The sequence below is a fragment of the Pteropus alecto genome, unplaced genomic scaffold, assembly GCF_000325575.1.
Source record: "Pteropus alecto unplaced genomic scaffold, ASM32557v1 scaffold501, whole genome shotgun sequence".
NCBI classification, from domain to species: Eukaryota; Metazoa; Chordata; class Mammalia; order Chiroptera; family Pteropodidae; genus Pteropus; species Pteropus alecto.
In genome coordinates, this window is record NW_006431382.1 from 337,057 (window position 1) to 353,427 (window position 16,371).

The following is a 16,371-nucleotide window of genomic DNA, read 5'->3' on the forward strand; positions in this document are numbered from 1 at the left end:
TATCCAGACCATCCAGTTATCTCTTGGCCTCTAAATAGAAGCCATCTCAGTGGCAACTCCAGAGTTTCCACATGGTGAGGGGATTTAGTATGATGATGTGGTTGGGGATCTACTTAGGGACACTCTCTTGAAGCTGCATTTCCATATCAAGCTACCAAGCACACAGTTCTTGGTTTTGATGTACACAAAATTTTATACTTCCTATTTATTGTCCTGTTTGTTTTTATTTATTTTTTATTTATTTTTATTTTTTAGGCAAGGCAATCCTTGATTGACCTCAAAGATTGCAAGGACCTTGTCAGCTTACAATTCCTTATTTTAAAAAAAAATTTTTTTTATGCCTACAGCACATGGTCTTCCTAGGTGGTCTCCCATCCAAGTACTAACGATGCCTGATCCTGTTTAGCTTCTGAAATCAGACAAGATTGGGCTTGTTCAGGGTAGTATGGCCATAGACTGGCCCATTTGTTTTAATGTTTTGTTTTTTTTTTTTTATTGAAGAACATTTATGTATAGAGAAATGCACATTTCTTAAGGGTACAAATTTATTGAGTTTTGGCAAATATATACACCGATATAACCAACACCTAAATCAATACATGGAATATTTCTATAATCCCAGAAGAAATCTCCATTAGTACACCTTCTTAGTCAATCCCTCACTATGACCCCTAGCTCAGGCAACCATTGTTTGATTTTTTTTTTAATCTGTTTTGAAGTTTATTTAAATGAAATTATACAGTATATACTCTTTCATATCTGGTTGCTTTCACTCAACCTGTATATATATGATCTATTTATTGAAGAGAACATCTCTTTCCCATTGTATAGTCTTGCCCAGACTTAGAAAGAGAAGGAAATCCTGTTGTTTGCAACAACATGGATGAACCTGTAGGATATTTTGCTAAGTGAAATTAACCAGACACAAAAGAACAAATACTATATTATCCCCCTTATATGAGGAATATAAAGTAGTCAAAGTAATAGAAGTAGAGAGCAGAATGGTGGTTACGAGGAGCTGAGGAAGGGGAAAACAGTTAGGTATTAGTTAAAGAGTAAAAAGTTTTCGTTATATAGGATGAATAAGTCCTAAAGATCTACTGTACCTGATAGTGCTTATAGTCAGCAATACTGAATTACATAATTAAAAATCTGCTAGAAGAGTGGACCTTATGTTAAATGTTCTTATCACAATCAATTAATCAATATAATAAATAAATAGAGCAAGAGTAAACTTTTGGAGGCAATGGATAGGTTTATGGCATTGATTGTGGTAATTGTTTCATGGTTGTATACGTATCTCCAAACTCATCGAATTGTATACATTAAATACGTACAGTATTTTTTATGTAAGTAACACCTCCTACTTTGGGCATATTATGAGAAGGCAAGGTTCTTTGGAAAAAACAACATGCTGGGAAAAATGGAAGGCAGAAGGAAAAGAGGAAAACCAAATATGAGATGGCTTGACTTCATAAAAGGAGACATGGGCATGAGTCTACAGGAACTGAGCAGAACGGTTGAGGATAGAACATTGTAGAAATCACTCTTTCATAGAGTCACCAGGAGTTGGGCCCAACTCGAAAACACATTACACATACATTCCAATGAATAAATATAGCATAATTTATTCATCTATTCTCCTGTTGAGGGACTTTTGGATTTTTCCATGTTGGGGGCATTATAAATAAAGTTGTTTTATACATTCTTACAAGCTTCTTTGTGGACATATATTTTCATTTCTCCTGGAAAAAAGTGCCTAGGAGTAGAAATTCTGGATCACAGTGTAAGTGTATGTTTAATCCATTATGCTCTTACCAGCAAAGTACAAATGTCTTGATTGCTTTACATTACACAAAGCTTTGATGTTGTCAATCTATTTAATTTTAGCATTCTAATGGGTGTATAGTAGTATTCCACTATAGTTTTAATTTGCATTTTCCTGATGTCTAGTGACATTAAACATCTTTTCATGTGCTTAATAAGATTGGATTCTTTTATAGTGGTAGACTACAGATATCTTCCACCAATTAAGCTGAAACTCTTTTAGTCTGAACTGTTTTTGTATTGGTCAGGGCAGGGCTAATGGAGATTATGGGATGGCCTAATGCCTCTCTGTCAAGCAATCTCTTGCCGTGGTTACTATATCTACCTCAGGCAAAACTTGGCTGCTTTGGCTGCTACTGCTGCTCCTGCTGCTCCTGCCACAGCTGCCTTTAAAATATCAAAATAATGGTCTTTCTTCTTGAGCAGTTACTTTCCCAGGACTCAGATTATAGTTTTTCTTTTTAAGATATCTTACAAATCAACCCAAATGTTATTTTTCCTCCTTCCAGGCCTTAGCCTTAATCTTTAGTTTCCAGACAGAAAAAAGGGAAGAAACTTTTGAAATCCACAGTCATAGGTTTGTCTCCAGTCAGCCCACAACACCAGAGACAATCTTGGTATGTACTGTATTGTAATTCAAGTCTCATTGAATTAGAATAATGGTACCTCCAAAAAGTAATTTAAAAAAGAGGGGAGAGAGAAAGTGACAAAGATATAGAGAAAAATCAAATAGATGAAGACAAAGCAGCAGTTACCTGACAAGTGCAGAAACATTTGATGTGAAGGAATCCTGCTCAAATTGACTTGATGTGATTTTTTTCCCTTCTAGTCAAATGATTTTTGTATAGCGAAGTTTTAAGGTGAAGAGAGGATTAATAATTAGCTGGATATGCTTCAGGAGCTTAAATGATGTAACTTGAGGGGATCTGCAAGGTCATCTAGTACAATTCCCTGCAGAGTGCAGGAGTCAACACATGAAACCCATAAATTTTTAAAATTTTAATTGTAATTGGCATATGATATTATATTAGTTTCAGGCGTACAACGTAGTGATTAGACATTTACATAACTTATAAAGTGATCACCCTGATAAATCTAGTACCCATCTGACATCATATATATTTATTACAATATTATTGACTATATTCCTTATGCTATAATTTACATCCCCATAACTATTTTAAACTACTAATTTGTACTCCTTAATCCCTACCCCTTTTTCACACAGCTCCCTTCTCCTTCCCATCTGGCAACATTCAAAAGTTCTATGTATCTATGAATTTCTGTTTTGTTTATTTTGTTCTTTGGATTCCACATGTAAGTGAAATCATATAGCATTTGTCTTTCTCTGTCTGACTTACTCTAGTAGCATAGTGCCCTCTAGGTCCAACCATGCTGTTGCAAATGGCATGATTTCATTCTTTTTTTTTTTATGGCTGAGTATTATTCCATTGTATATATGTACCAGCTCTTCTTTATTCATTCATCCAATGATGAACACCCAGGATGCCTCCGCATGTTGGCTATTGTAAATAATTCTATAATGAATATATGGATTCTCAAGTCCTTTTGAAATAGTGTTTTGGATTTTTTCAGATAAATACCCAGAAGTGGAATAACTGAGTCCTTTGTCTCTTGTTATAGCCTTTGTTTTAAGTCTATTTTGTCTGGCATAAGTATTGCTACCCAAGATTTTTGTTTGTTCCCATTTCTGTGAAATAACTTTTCCAATTTCTTCACCTTCAGTCTATGTGTGTCTTTCAATTTGAAGTGAGTCTCTTGTAGGCAAGCTATGTAAGGGTCTTGTTTTCTTATTCATTCAGCCACACACTCTTTTAACTAGAACATTTAATCCATTCATATTTAAAGTAATTGTTGAGATATATATATAGTTATTGCCATTTTATTATTCACATTTTCTATCTTTTTTTTCTTTTTTCTTTTTAAAAAAGTCTCTCTAACATTTCCTGTAATATTGGTTTAGTGGTGATAAACTCCTTTAGCTTCTTTCTTATCTGGGAAGTTCTTTATCTGTCCTTCGATTCTAAATGATATCTTTGCCAGGTAGAGAAATCTTGGTTATAGTTCCTTACTTTTCATGATTTTCAATATTTCCTGCCAGTCCCTTCTGGCCTGCAAAGTTTCTGTTGAAAATCAGCTGACAGTCTAATGAGAATACCCTCGTAGGTAACTAATTCCTTTCATCTTGCTTCTTTTAAGATTCTCTCTTTGTCTTTAACTTTTGGCATTTTAATTATGATGTGTCTTGGTGTGGGCCTCTTTGGGTTAATGTTGTTTGGGTTCATCTGCATTTCCTGGCCTTGTATGTCTATTTCCTTCCGCAGGTTAGGGACTTTTTCTGTCATTATTTCTTCAAAGAGATTTTCAATTTTTTGCTCGCTCTCTTTATCTTTTGTTACCCCTATGATGCAAATGTTGTTACCCTTGATGTTGTCCCAGAAATCCCTTCCACTATCCTCAATTTTTTTTTTGGATTTTTTTTCTTGTTCCTCTTCTGATCGGGTGATTTCTACTACTTTATCTTTTAAATTGCTTGTTGGAACCTCTGCTTTATCTAATCTACTGTTGATTCCTTTTAAGGCATTCTTTGTTTCAGGTATTGAAGTCTTCATTTTTGACTTGTTCTCTTTTATGTTTTCTATTTCTTTGTTAAATTTCACACTCAGTCCATCTATTTTTCCCCTAAGTTCCTTGAGCATCCTTACAACCAGTGTTTTGAAGTCTGCGTTTGGTAGATTGCTTATCTCCATTTTGTTTAGATTTTCTTTTCTGGAGCTTTGTTCCATTCTTTCATTTGAGACATTCTTCCTTGTCTCTCCATTATGACTGCCTCCCTGTGTTTGTTTTCATGTATTAGGTAGGGCTTCTATATCTCTCAGTTTTAGTAGAGTGGCTTCATGTAGTAGGTGTCTCGTAGGGCCCAGTGGCATGGTCTCACCGGTCACCTGAGTCAGGTGCTTTGCGTGTGTCCCTTGTATGGGTTGTGTGCATCCTCCTGTTGTAGTTGAGTTTTGGTGGCTGTTTGTACATCAATGGGAGAAATTGACTCTCCAGGTGATTTGTTGTAAGGACTAGCTGTGATTACAGAGGAGGAGCCATTATGCAGGAGCTGACCCTATAGAGTAGGATTTGTTTTAGCATGATTCTTGTGGCTGCCCAGTCTGTCTTTTAGATGTGTCATCCTTGGAAGTGGCCCTTGTGATACTCTAACTCAGATCAAAATCAGCCATTGGGCATGCAGTCCTGGACCAAGTTCAGCCACAGCTTGTTTTCTTCCTGAGGCCACCAAGCAATCTGCTGATATCTGCTACACACATTGGGCTTGGATATGCTTCAAGAGTCCAAGTCACAAACTAAGGCAGAATACTGTTGGTGCCAGGCTTAGGAATGCTCAGCAAGAGTTATGGGGTATGCCAAGTGGACAGATGCTATTTGCTTAGGTTTTGTGAACCTTTAGGAGATTTTAGGAAAGTCTGCAGCATGTGCCATGACAGGTTTTTTATATAACAAAAAGCCACTGTAATAGCTTGAGTGGGCCCTCAAGTTTGGGCAGGGTCTCAGGGAATCACCAGGGCAGGGTGAACTTAGATATGGTTACTACCTTTGTCTGCAGGCCAAGAACAGGGAGGGTTCAACGAAGTAACAATGGCTTCTGCTATCATTTCTGTCTGAGATAAAGCTGCCCCTCCAGCCCTTGCCCTGAAACCAAAGAATTCACTTCCTCTCCATATGTCCCTGCACCTTCCAAGCTGTTGCCTCCATGCTGTACCCCAGAGCAAATGAATCTGTTAGTGAGTAAGTCAGCATGTGGACCCTTAAAGAAGAAAACTATTTCACTCAGCCACAATCTCTGCTGGTTTTCACAGCCAGAAATTGTGAGGACTTATCTTCCTGGCACCAGAAACCTGGGCTGGGAAGTCCAGTATGGATTGGAATCCTTCACTTCTCTAGGGTTTTTTTTTTTTTTTTGTAGCCAAGATTTCTTCCCAATTCTCAACTGCCATGCATGGGTGTGGGACCAGCACGTTTTGCATCTTCGAACCTCCCATCAGTCTCGAGGTAGCCTCTTCTGTGTGTCCTCAGTTTTAGGACTTCTGTGCAGCTAGATATCAAGTGATTCTCAATTATGGCTGTTCTGTTGTGCAATTGTAATTTAGATGTGCTCATGAAGGAGGCAAACACAGTATTTACCTACTCCACCATCTTGACTGGGACATTCCCATAATTTTTTTTTTATCTTTTAAAGTCCATTGGTCATAGTGAGAGTCTCTGAAGCAACAAAAAATAAATCTATTTTCTTCTACATGTCAGGATTTTATATGTTACAAAAAAAGCTATTATGCTCTCCTTTCTCAACTCAGGTTTGACACGCAGTTCCTTCAATCATTGCTTATAGTAATTATTAACCATCTTGGTCATCTTTGCTTTTCACACACTAGTTTATTAATATTCTCCCTAAAATGCCTCCCACAAAACACCATGTTATGTAAGTGATCTGACCAACACCGATAGTAGTGAGACTGTAATCTTCTAGAAAAGGTACAATGTACTTACAGATTACATTAGCTTTTGGATTACATCAGTATTTACTGATTTCGCCACTGCAGTCAACTAAACCCTTGGGCTATTTCACAAGTTGCCACTTCAATTTTGGCTTCTTTACTTGAGTCTTTTTTTTTTTTTTTGGAGAGGAGAGGAAGCTGATACTACATTTTTTATTAGTCCTTATTATACCTTATCTTGTTAGTTTTAGTCCACTTTTCTAACCTGCCAATATTTTGCCATACCTAGTGAAAATTCTTTGTAATTTCACCCTTTATTTTTGTTGGAAAATCTTTTCATAATATCTCAGGATACTTCTCTGCTCTAGAACCTAGAATTAAATGAATGAATGAATGAATGAATGAATGAATAAATAAATGCATAAAACTGAATCAATTCTTGCTGTCCCAGGCTTTTGATTGATCATCATTCTGAGCTTAAGTATTTACTACCCAGGACCTTAGGAACATATTATATTGAGCCCAGGACATCCTATGGTGATACTTTTGTTTCACTAAATACCTGATATGACACATTTTAGTGTAAAACTAAGGGTCTAATTTAATTTAATTTAATTTAATTTAATTTAAACTTTATTAGAATGTAACCTAAGTTACTAACTAACTGTGTAACTTATTGGAATTTCAACTGATAATATTATCTGCTTACTAAAAAAAATATCGTGTTAAAAATTTCCATCAGAAACCAATGTCCCTACCACACTTTTGTAAAGTGAATAGTGGTAACTTTGTTATTTGATCTAGTCTCTTCACCACCTTAACATAAGCACTTTCTAAAAAGCTAAATTTGTACTTTATGTTTACTAGAATAACATAGGCAAGTGAGGGTTTAACTAAAAAATTATCTATGTAGAAAGGATTTTAAAAGTTATAATGCAAGAATTTTTTATGGAGATTTGCCATCTCTCATATTACTTCTCAAGAAAGTGCATGACCAAAGAAAAATTCATGATGAATATGTCAAAACTCTGTAGCTGCTTTTCAGAAAAGCTATGATGGACACCTTCCCCACTCATCTCAAAATCTAAATTTTCACTGTTTGATTAGAACTCTCACCCTTGAAACTAATCAGAAATTTCTATGAATCTTTGTTTATATTTATTTTATCTTTCTTTTTACTCTTACCCTTATCTAAAATCTTGGTTTAGGTAAAGGTCCAGTAATTACATGTACTCAACAAAAAGAGGTTTAAATCCACAAATAACTGTTCTCTTATGAATACTAATCTGGCAAAAACTTCATTCTTTGATCAGAAACAACTAAAGAGCTCAGTAAACTTCATTACAAGAAAATTCTGACTGATTAAATATATCTCTCTTTGAACTTTATTCATTGTCTACAATATTTGTCACTTATCAAAGTGGTTTAAAAATAATTGAATTGTTCAGAATTTTTGCCCAAGGTTTTTAGAAAGCTACAGTTTCCCTACCCTACTCCCAATGGCCAGAACCTAAATAAAATATTTCAAAGTATCCACATGCTATTGTATTGTCGGAGCATGAGGTTGGGTCAGACAGATTTGCTTTTCAATTCCATCTCAACCTCAATTTTCTCATTGTTAATATTGAGAGAATGCTTAGCTCACATGGTTGTTGTAAGGATAATTTCTCTAAAGTATATGGTACATAGTAGGTACTCAATAAAGACCAGTTTCTTTACCACTTACATATAGTCTCTTTTTTGTGTCAAGGTACATCACTGAATAATATCTACAGAGAAAATTCAAGAATAAGATTTAATTTATACCCCTACTATCAGGTGAACATTTGTTTTAAGTAAAATTATTTTTCTTTCTCAAATATCAGAGTTCACATCAAAAGAGAAAAATATTTGAAATTTAACACACCCTACATTGTATAAGAGAAATTCAAGTTTGGCTAGCCTCCTCATTTAACCCAGGTATGGGTCCACTTAAACACATAATACATTTTAACAATAACAATATAAAATTCCAATCCATGGATTTACTCACTGCAGTTCTTTGTTATGGATACATAAAAATTTGGTGTGTGTGTGTGTGTGTGTGTGTATTTATGTGACTGTGACATACATATGTGTATGTGCTTTATATGTATGCTTCTGTTTTCTGTTTTTTTTTCTTTCTTATTCCTAAATCAAGCTAGGAAAATTTTGAGATCAAGGATTTTATCCCTATTATTGCAAGACTCCCATTATGAATAGCATGTATATCTTTCTCATTAGGCTGAACTTTCCTGGCAAACAAGGACCAAGTCTTCTTTAGCCTAGTTCAGAGTCTTACCCACAGATATTTGTCAATATCTTATTGTTGATTGTGCAAGCATAGAACAGAATCAGAATATTATTGATAGATGCTGAGAGCAGCTGAATAGGTATCTCAGAGACCTGTGTCACATAACATTGGTTCCTAGATTTAGCATATCTATCATGAAGTCATTCCTAGATAAGGTGCTTAAATGGCTAAGAAAACTGCAGATGTCCCCTTTTGCATTAATAGAATCATAGCCAAATACGCCAACACAATGCAGCAACAGAGAAGCATGCTAAACATGACTGGCGGGGAAGTTCTTAGAACATAAATAACACTGGGCTGGAATTCAGAGATCACCTTTGTGCCTGTTCTGACTATATCACTGACATTTCTGTAACTGTAGCTAGTTTATTTCATTTGTTTATATCTCAAATCCTGGATAATTTATAAAATAAGTAGGTAAGAATCCAAGTTATTTCCCATGTCTAACAACTAAAGTTTAACATTAAATCAAAATTGATGTTTCTATTTCAAAACTCAGGCTAATATTAGAATGTATATAATCCAGCTTAATACATGATCAATTGCTGCTTTGGTCTTGAATTTTTCTTTTACATTTTACTTATATATGATACAAGAATTGTGGCTCACACATCTGTGTTTTAGACCAAAACCTAGGCCATGGCTGTTCAAAATAGGACATGATTTTAAAAATATGTGTTGACTGGTGGATCTGGAAAATGAGAGATATGACTATTAAAATGGCTTCACAGCTGCAATGTCAAGATTAACAAGGAAACACACATTAACATTAGTGCTGCTTTGAGCTTACTAAATAAGAGATGTGATAATTTCAGTGTAAATGCACAGATAAGGATCAATTTTCTATTTTCTTACAAACATTTTCAATGCTCAGAAAATATGAAATAACATAATGGGTCTGCTGGTTCCTTTGAAAACTTTTTATTTTACAAAAAGACTTGTATCTCTATGTCTGAGCATAAAAGGGTAGCTAAAATAACTTTCTTATAATCCTAGTGAGTAGCAGCCACCAAGATAAGTCTTATGGTTTGTTGTGAGGGATTCCAGAGATACGCTCAGTCCCCATCTCTGCTCATTATCCTCTTTCCTTACAGATTTTATGATTACTGAGATTTTCACCTTGGAGTCACATCTGTGAACAGAATAGACAAAACATTGGTAGTTTGGATGATGGAAAGAAGGGGCAAGAAAAATGTGCAGGGCACTGACAGAAAGCAAGCCAGAAAATAAGCAGGAAGAGGGAACTCAAGGAGAGAAGGTACACTTGTGGTATTTTTTTTTTTTTACACAATTGCACCAGGGATAGAACCAAAGTGAGGAGGAGTGAACAGAAGAGAAAACACACTTTCTCTCCTTCAAATGAAATGAAATGACGATTTAAGTATGACTTGTGAAGGTAACAGTTAACATTTTATTAGAGCCTGGACATATCATTCAAGTTTTGACTTACTAAGTGGAATCCAAACACTTTTCACCTTCCCGACTACTACAACCCTTGCCCATACAAACATCATCCCTCACCTGGGTCTTTTATCAGCCTCTAAACTAGTCTCTTTGTTTCCACATTTGTCTTACAACCACCCCACAGCATAAACCAGATATTGTGACTTTCTGGATTAAAACTTTCCAGTGGCTTCCCATTGAAAGTGTAATAAAATCCTAAATCTTTTTCATGGTTTCTTACCTATCTCTTTGACTGTATATCTTATCACCCTTAACCTCCCTTTGAAGCCCATCGACACTGACTTTCATTCAGTCTTTTTACTACCTCTGAGCTCGTTCTTATCTCAGGTAATCTTGTCCTTATCCTTCTGCACAAAACTTGCTTTTATAAAGTTGCTTTTTAAAATATGTTTATTTTCACATTCTTTACTAAGTGATAAAATACATGAGGGAAGAATCCTTGTCGGTCTTGATTATTAATGTATCCTCAGTGTTTGAGCCATAGAGGAAATACAATAATTGCCTAATAAAACTTTTTAAAAGAATGAATAAATAGCAAAGGGAACCAGCAAGTCATATAAATAAGTGTAAGAGCTCCGGTCAAGATGGCTGAGCATGTAAACGTTATGTTTGCCTCCTCCCGTGACTACATTAAAATTACAAATAAATTATAGAACAATCAACCTATAAAACTATCTAAAGACTAGCTGAACAATAGTCCTATAAATAATGATATAAAGAAATAACCACCTTGAGACTGGTAGGAGAGGCAGAGATTAAAAAATAGGTAGGCGCCTCACCCACGTGTGGCAGTTAAGAATCAGGAAGCATATCTCAGCTAAAGAGCTCCCCCTGAAGAGCGGAGCATTCCAGCTCCACACCGGGCTCCCCAGCTTGGAGCACCAGTGCTGGGAAGAGCAGTGCCCACATCTGGCTGTGAAAACCAGAAGGCAGTCCATTCCTCTGGGTGAGAAGGAAGGTGGCAGTAAATCCAGGTGATTCTTTTAAACCACTAGTGAACAGCCTCTCACTCCTGAGTACTTATCCTGGGCTCCAGCAGAAAGAATGAAATTTGAAAGATACAAAAGATATATAAGGAGAGACTGAGTGAGTGGCTTCAGGGCAAGGGATGAAGTGACAAGCCACCATAGTCCTTAGTTAGGCTCTATCCTCACATGGTCAAATCTGAATTTTTATTAGACTGGTGAAATCCTACTGCTCCACCCTGGTGAATCCTTGAGACTCCGCCCAACCCAGCTTGCTCACTCCCAGAGGTTTATTTGATGGCATGTGGCCAGCAGGTAGCCAGTGTATGCATGGTGCTACAAACTTAAATGGATAACTCTCATGGGTCCACAGCCCTCAGGCCATAGGCGGCTGGCCTCAATGCGCTCTGAGCCTTTGAATGTCCCTAGGCTTAGCACTGGCACCAAGTTTGAATCTGCACTAACCTGGTGAATACCACTCGTTCCACCGTGGTGATTCCCTGAAACCTTGACCCACCAAACTAGTGTACTACTGGAGTTTTTTTCAGTGACCGAGTCTTAAAAACAACTAGCAGATGGCAAAGGACCTCAGGGTGCCCTGGACCTTTGGCTGAGCTGCACAGGCCTGTTACTGGTGGCAACAAGTCTCAGTACACAGTATAGCCTCTTGGATGTACCTTCAGGTCCAGGTCAAGCAACAACCAACAGACGATCACTTTGTAGCATCTACATGGTAACCCTGAGATGGTCACAGGCAGTGGACAACCTTGGCCTGCACGAGAGGCCATCCCAAGAAGTCCCCAAACCAACACACCTGGTGCCAACTACAGACAACAAAAGAGTACCATTTGATTAGCCCCACAAGTGGCACACCCAAAGGGTCAGTGGTGGGCACCAGAACCCACTGGTGTGAACATGGTTCTGTGGGGTCAGTTCCTGCACAGCAGCTTGTAAACTAATTGTGGCAAATTCTCACAACCAGTAACTCTGAGAGTAAATCCCACCCACTGATGTGAAAACAGCAATCAAGTCTCAACTATAATAGGAGGGCACACATAACCTACACAATGAAATATCTAGTGCAGTTGACCAGGGAGATTGTGCCACTGGGCCCCACAAGATACCAACTACATGATGCCACTCTGCCAAGATTGAGAGAGATAACAAATCTACATAATACATAGAAATAAACACACAGAGGCAGTCAAAATGAGAAAACAAACAAACAAAAATGTCCTAAATGAAAAAACAGAAGAAAAACTCCAGAAAAAAAACAAACAAAACTAAACAAAATGGAAATCAGATACATACATAATTCAAAACTGCTTAGAGAACTTTATCAAAGAGATAGTAAGTATAAAAAAGGACATAGAAACCACAAAAAATGATCAGTCAAAATAAAGAATATAGTAACTAAAATGAAGAATACACAAGAAGAAATAAATAGTAGATTAAATAAAGCAGAGGATCAAATCTGTTAACATGGAAGATAAGGTAGCAGAAAACACCCAGTTAGAGCAGCCAAAAAAAAAAAAAGTCTAAAAACTTCAAGATAGTTTAAGGAGCCTCTGGGACAACATTAAGCATCACAACATTCACATCATGAAGCATCACATTAAGCATCACAACATTCACATCATCGCACCAGAAAGGAGAAGAGAGGGTAAGTAATTTAAAATCTATTTGAAGAAATAATAACATAAAATTTTCCAAACCTGAAGAAAATAATAGACATACAAGCCCAGGAAGCACAGAGAGTACAAAACAAGATGAACCCAAAGAAGCCCACTTCAACATACATCATAATTAAAATACCAAAGGATAAATTTAAATAGAGAATCTTAAAAGTAGCAAGAGAGAAACAATTAGTTACCTACAAAATTACCTACAATCTAATTAGTTACCTACAAAATTATCTACAAGAGAAACTTTGCAGGCCTGAAGGGATTGGCAGAAAATATTGAAAGTCATGAAAAGCAAAGTCTTACAACCAAGATTACTATACCCAGCAAAGCTATCATTTAGAATCAAAAACCAGATAAAGAGCTTCCCAGACAAGAAAAAGCTAAAGGAGTTTATCACCACCAAACCAATATTACAAGAAATGTTAAAGGGATTTTTTTCAGAAAAAGAAGAAAAAAGAAAAATCATAAATATTAATAATAAAATGGCAATAACTACATATCTACCAACAATTGTTTTAAATAGAAATGAATTAAATGCTCCAATCAAAAGATATGGGGTAGCTGAATGGATAAGGAGACAAGACCAATGTATATGCCGTCTACAAGAGACGCAGTTCAGATCAAATGACACAGACTGAAAGTAAAGAGGTAGAAAAAGATATTTTATGAAATGAAAATTTTAAAAAGCTGGAGTAGCAATATTCATATCGGAAAAAAATAGACTTTAAAACAAAGGCTATAAGAAGAGACAGAAAACATTACATTATAATAAAAGGATCAATCTAACAAAAGAAAATAAACTACATAAACATTTATGTACCCAACTTAGGAGAATCTAAATATATAAATCAAAAATTTACCAACATAAAGGAAGAGATCGACAATAATATAGTCATAGTAGGATACTTTAACACCCCTTTGCCACAAATGGACAGATCTTCCAGAAAGAAAATCAACAAGAAATCAGCAGCCTTAAATGATATATTAACCTGATGGATATCACCCTAAAGCGGTAAAATATACATTTATTTTCAAAAGCACATAGAACTTTTTTTCTAAAATAGACTATATGTTGGCCACAAATCAGGTCTTAATATATTTAAGAAGATCGAAATCATATCAAGTGTCTTTGCTAGCCACGATAATATTAAAGTAAAAATCAATTGCAAGACAAAAAATGAAAAACACACAATCATGTGAGGACTAAATAACATGCTACTAAACAATGTATGGGTTAACAATGAGGTCAAGGAAGAAATTAAAAAAATACCTTTAGGCAAATGAAAATAAAAACACAACAATCTCAAGTCTAAGAAACATAGCAAAAGCAGCCCTAAGAGGGAGATTCATAGCAATACAGGCCCAACTCAAGAAACAAGAAAAATATCCGATAAAAAAATCTAACTTCATGCCTAAAGGAACTAAAAAGTAAAAAAGTAACCAAGGCCCAAAGTGGGTAGAGAAGAAAATATTAAAGATCAGAGCAGAAATAAAACAGAATCTAGCAGTATAAAAAAGCAATATAAAAGATTAATGAAACCCACAGCTAGTTCTTAGAAAAGAAAAACAAAACTGATAAACCTTTAACAAGAATTATCAAGAAAAAAAAAGATAAAACTCAAATAAATAACACCAGAAAATGAAATGACAATAGAAACCAAGAAATATAAAGATTATAAGAAAATATTATGGGTCAGAAACATGACGGAGTGGGTGAAGTCCCTGGATCTCTCCCCTTGTAACAACAATAAGATGAATATCTAAAACAACAAAAAAACATCGAAATTGCACACCAGGAGTCTGGCCATAGAATGAGAGAAAAACAGAAGCTGCCTCTTGAAGCTGAAGCTCCCAGCAGGAGGGGAGAAGGTGTGCAGGTTCTCTGAACAGCCCTGCCTGGGAGAGCTGTGAGATACACATAGCTGGTGACAGTGCATAGACATGAGGTCAGAAAGCAGAGAAATAGGGACGGCAGGGGAGCAGGGATACAACAGTTAATTATTACCAGCTGTGGTTGCAAAACAGCGAGACTGAACTGCAGCCCCTATCACCTGACAGGATCCCCTCCCCCATGTCCTCTGAGACCAAACATTGTGGAGCCCAAGGGGAATCTGAGCAAACTTTACCAAAATTTTTGCTAACGCTGACAGGGATTAAGACAGAGGGTAGAGAGCATGATCGAATATCTATAAGAAAAAAAAAAAAGACATTATTTAGACTTCATATAAAGCAAGGATCAAAGAGGCTTAGACGCCACCTTCTGGAAATCAAAGGAAAAATGCCTTCTTTGCAACAAGCTAAAGAGAGACCTTTACATAATAAATCTTTCTAGAAAAAAAAAGAAAGAAAGAAAAGCAAAATACACTTCCATTAATGCCCAGGCAGAGAAACTGTCCATTAAACACCATGAAAACCAATGTGACAAGTCATCTCAGAAAAGAAGAGAAAAATCTCCAGAAAATAAGCTTACAGACATAGAAATATGCGAATTAAATGACAGAGTTCAAAATGGTACTTCTGAAAAAACTCGATGAGATCCAAAACAATTCATATCAACTTCAGGAATTGAAAAAACAACTAGATAAACAGAATAAATTCATTAACTGGAGATTGAAGCTTTCAAAAAGAACCAAATAGAACTTCTGGAGATGAAGAATACACTGAAAGAGGTAAAAGTTCAGGAAATAGAGTCGATCAAATAGAGGAAAGGGTCAGTGACATCAAAGATAGAAATCTAGAAATAAATCAGAAGGAAAAAGAGAGAAATCGAAAAATGAAAAATAATGAAAGAGAAATAAAATTAGCTGATACCATCAGGAGAGGAAACATCAAAATAATGGACATTCTCGATGGGGAGGAAAAGGAGCAGGGATTACAAAATATTTTCAGACAAATAGTTGAGAATTTTCTAAATCTAATGAATGAACTGGGACTTGAAATTCAAGAAGTCAAAAGAACACACAATTATCTCAACCCAAAAAGGCCTTCACCAAGACACATTGTATTAAAATTATCAAAAATCAATGACAAAAAAAGAATTCTCAAGGTAACCAGAGAAAAGTAGACAGTAACCTATAAAGGAAAACCCATTAAATTATCATTGGATTTTCAGCACAAACCTATCAAGCTAGAAAGGAGTGGAATCAAATCTTCAAAATTTTAAAAGAAAATAACTACCAGCCAAGAATAATGTATCCAGCAAAGCTCTCCTTTAGATATGAAGGAGAAATAAAGACTTTTCCAGACGTACAAAAATTGAGGGAATTCTCCACCATGAGGCTTACATTACAGGAAATGCTGAAAGGGGTCAGCTCAGCAACAACAAAATGCCAAAAAAAAAAAAATGTAACTAGGGGTAAGACAACTAGCAGGAAGATAGAAGCAGATGAGTGCAACAGTTACTAAGAACAGGACATTATAAGCTTAAACAATAATAAGAGATTTGCTATAGCAAGATAGTAATGAACCTTCAAAATATATGGAGACAAATTGAGACAACAATGACTGAAAGGGGAGGATTCAAAGATCCAAAGTTGCAAGTGAGAATGGAGATAAGGCACACACAGAAGAAAATG

General features: G+C 35.9%; 1 pseudogene; it reads right to left on the minus strand.

Moving 5' to 3' along the window:
• Window positions 1–338: 338 nt before the first annotated feature.
• Window positions 339–457, minus strand: LOC112470969 (annotated as a pseudogene).
• Window positions 458–16,371: the final 15,914 nt, after the last annotated feature.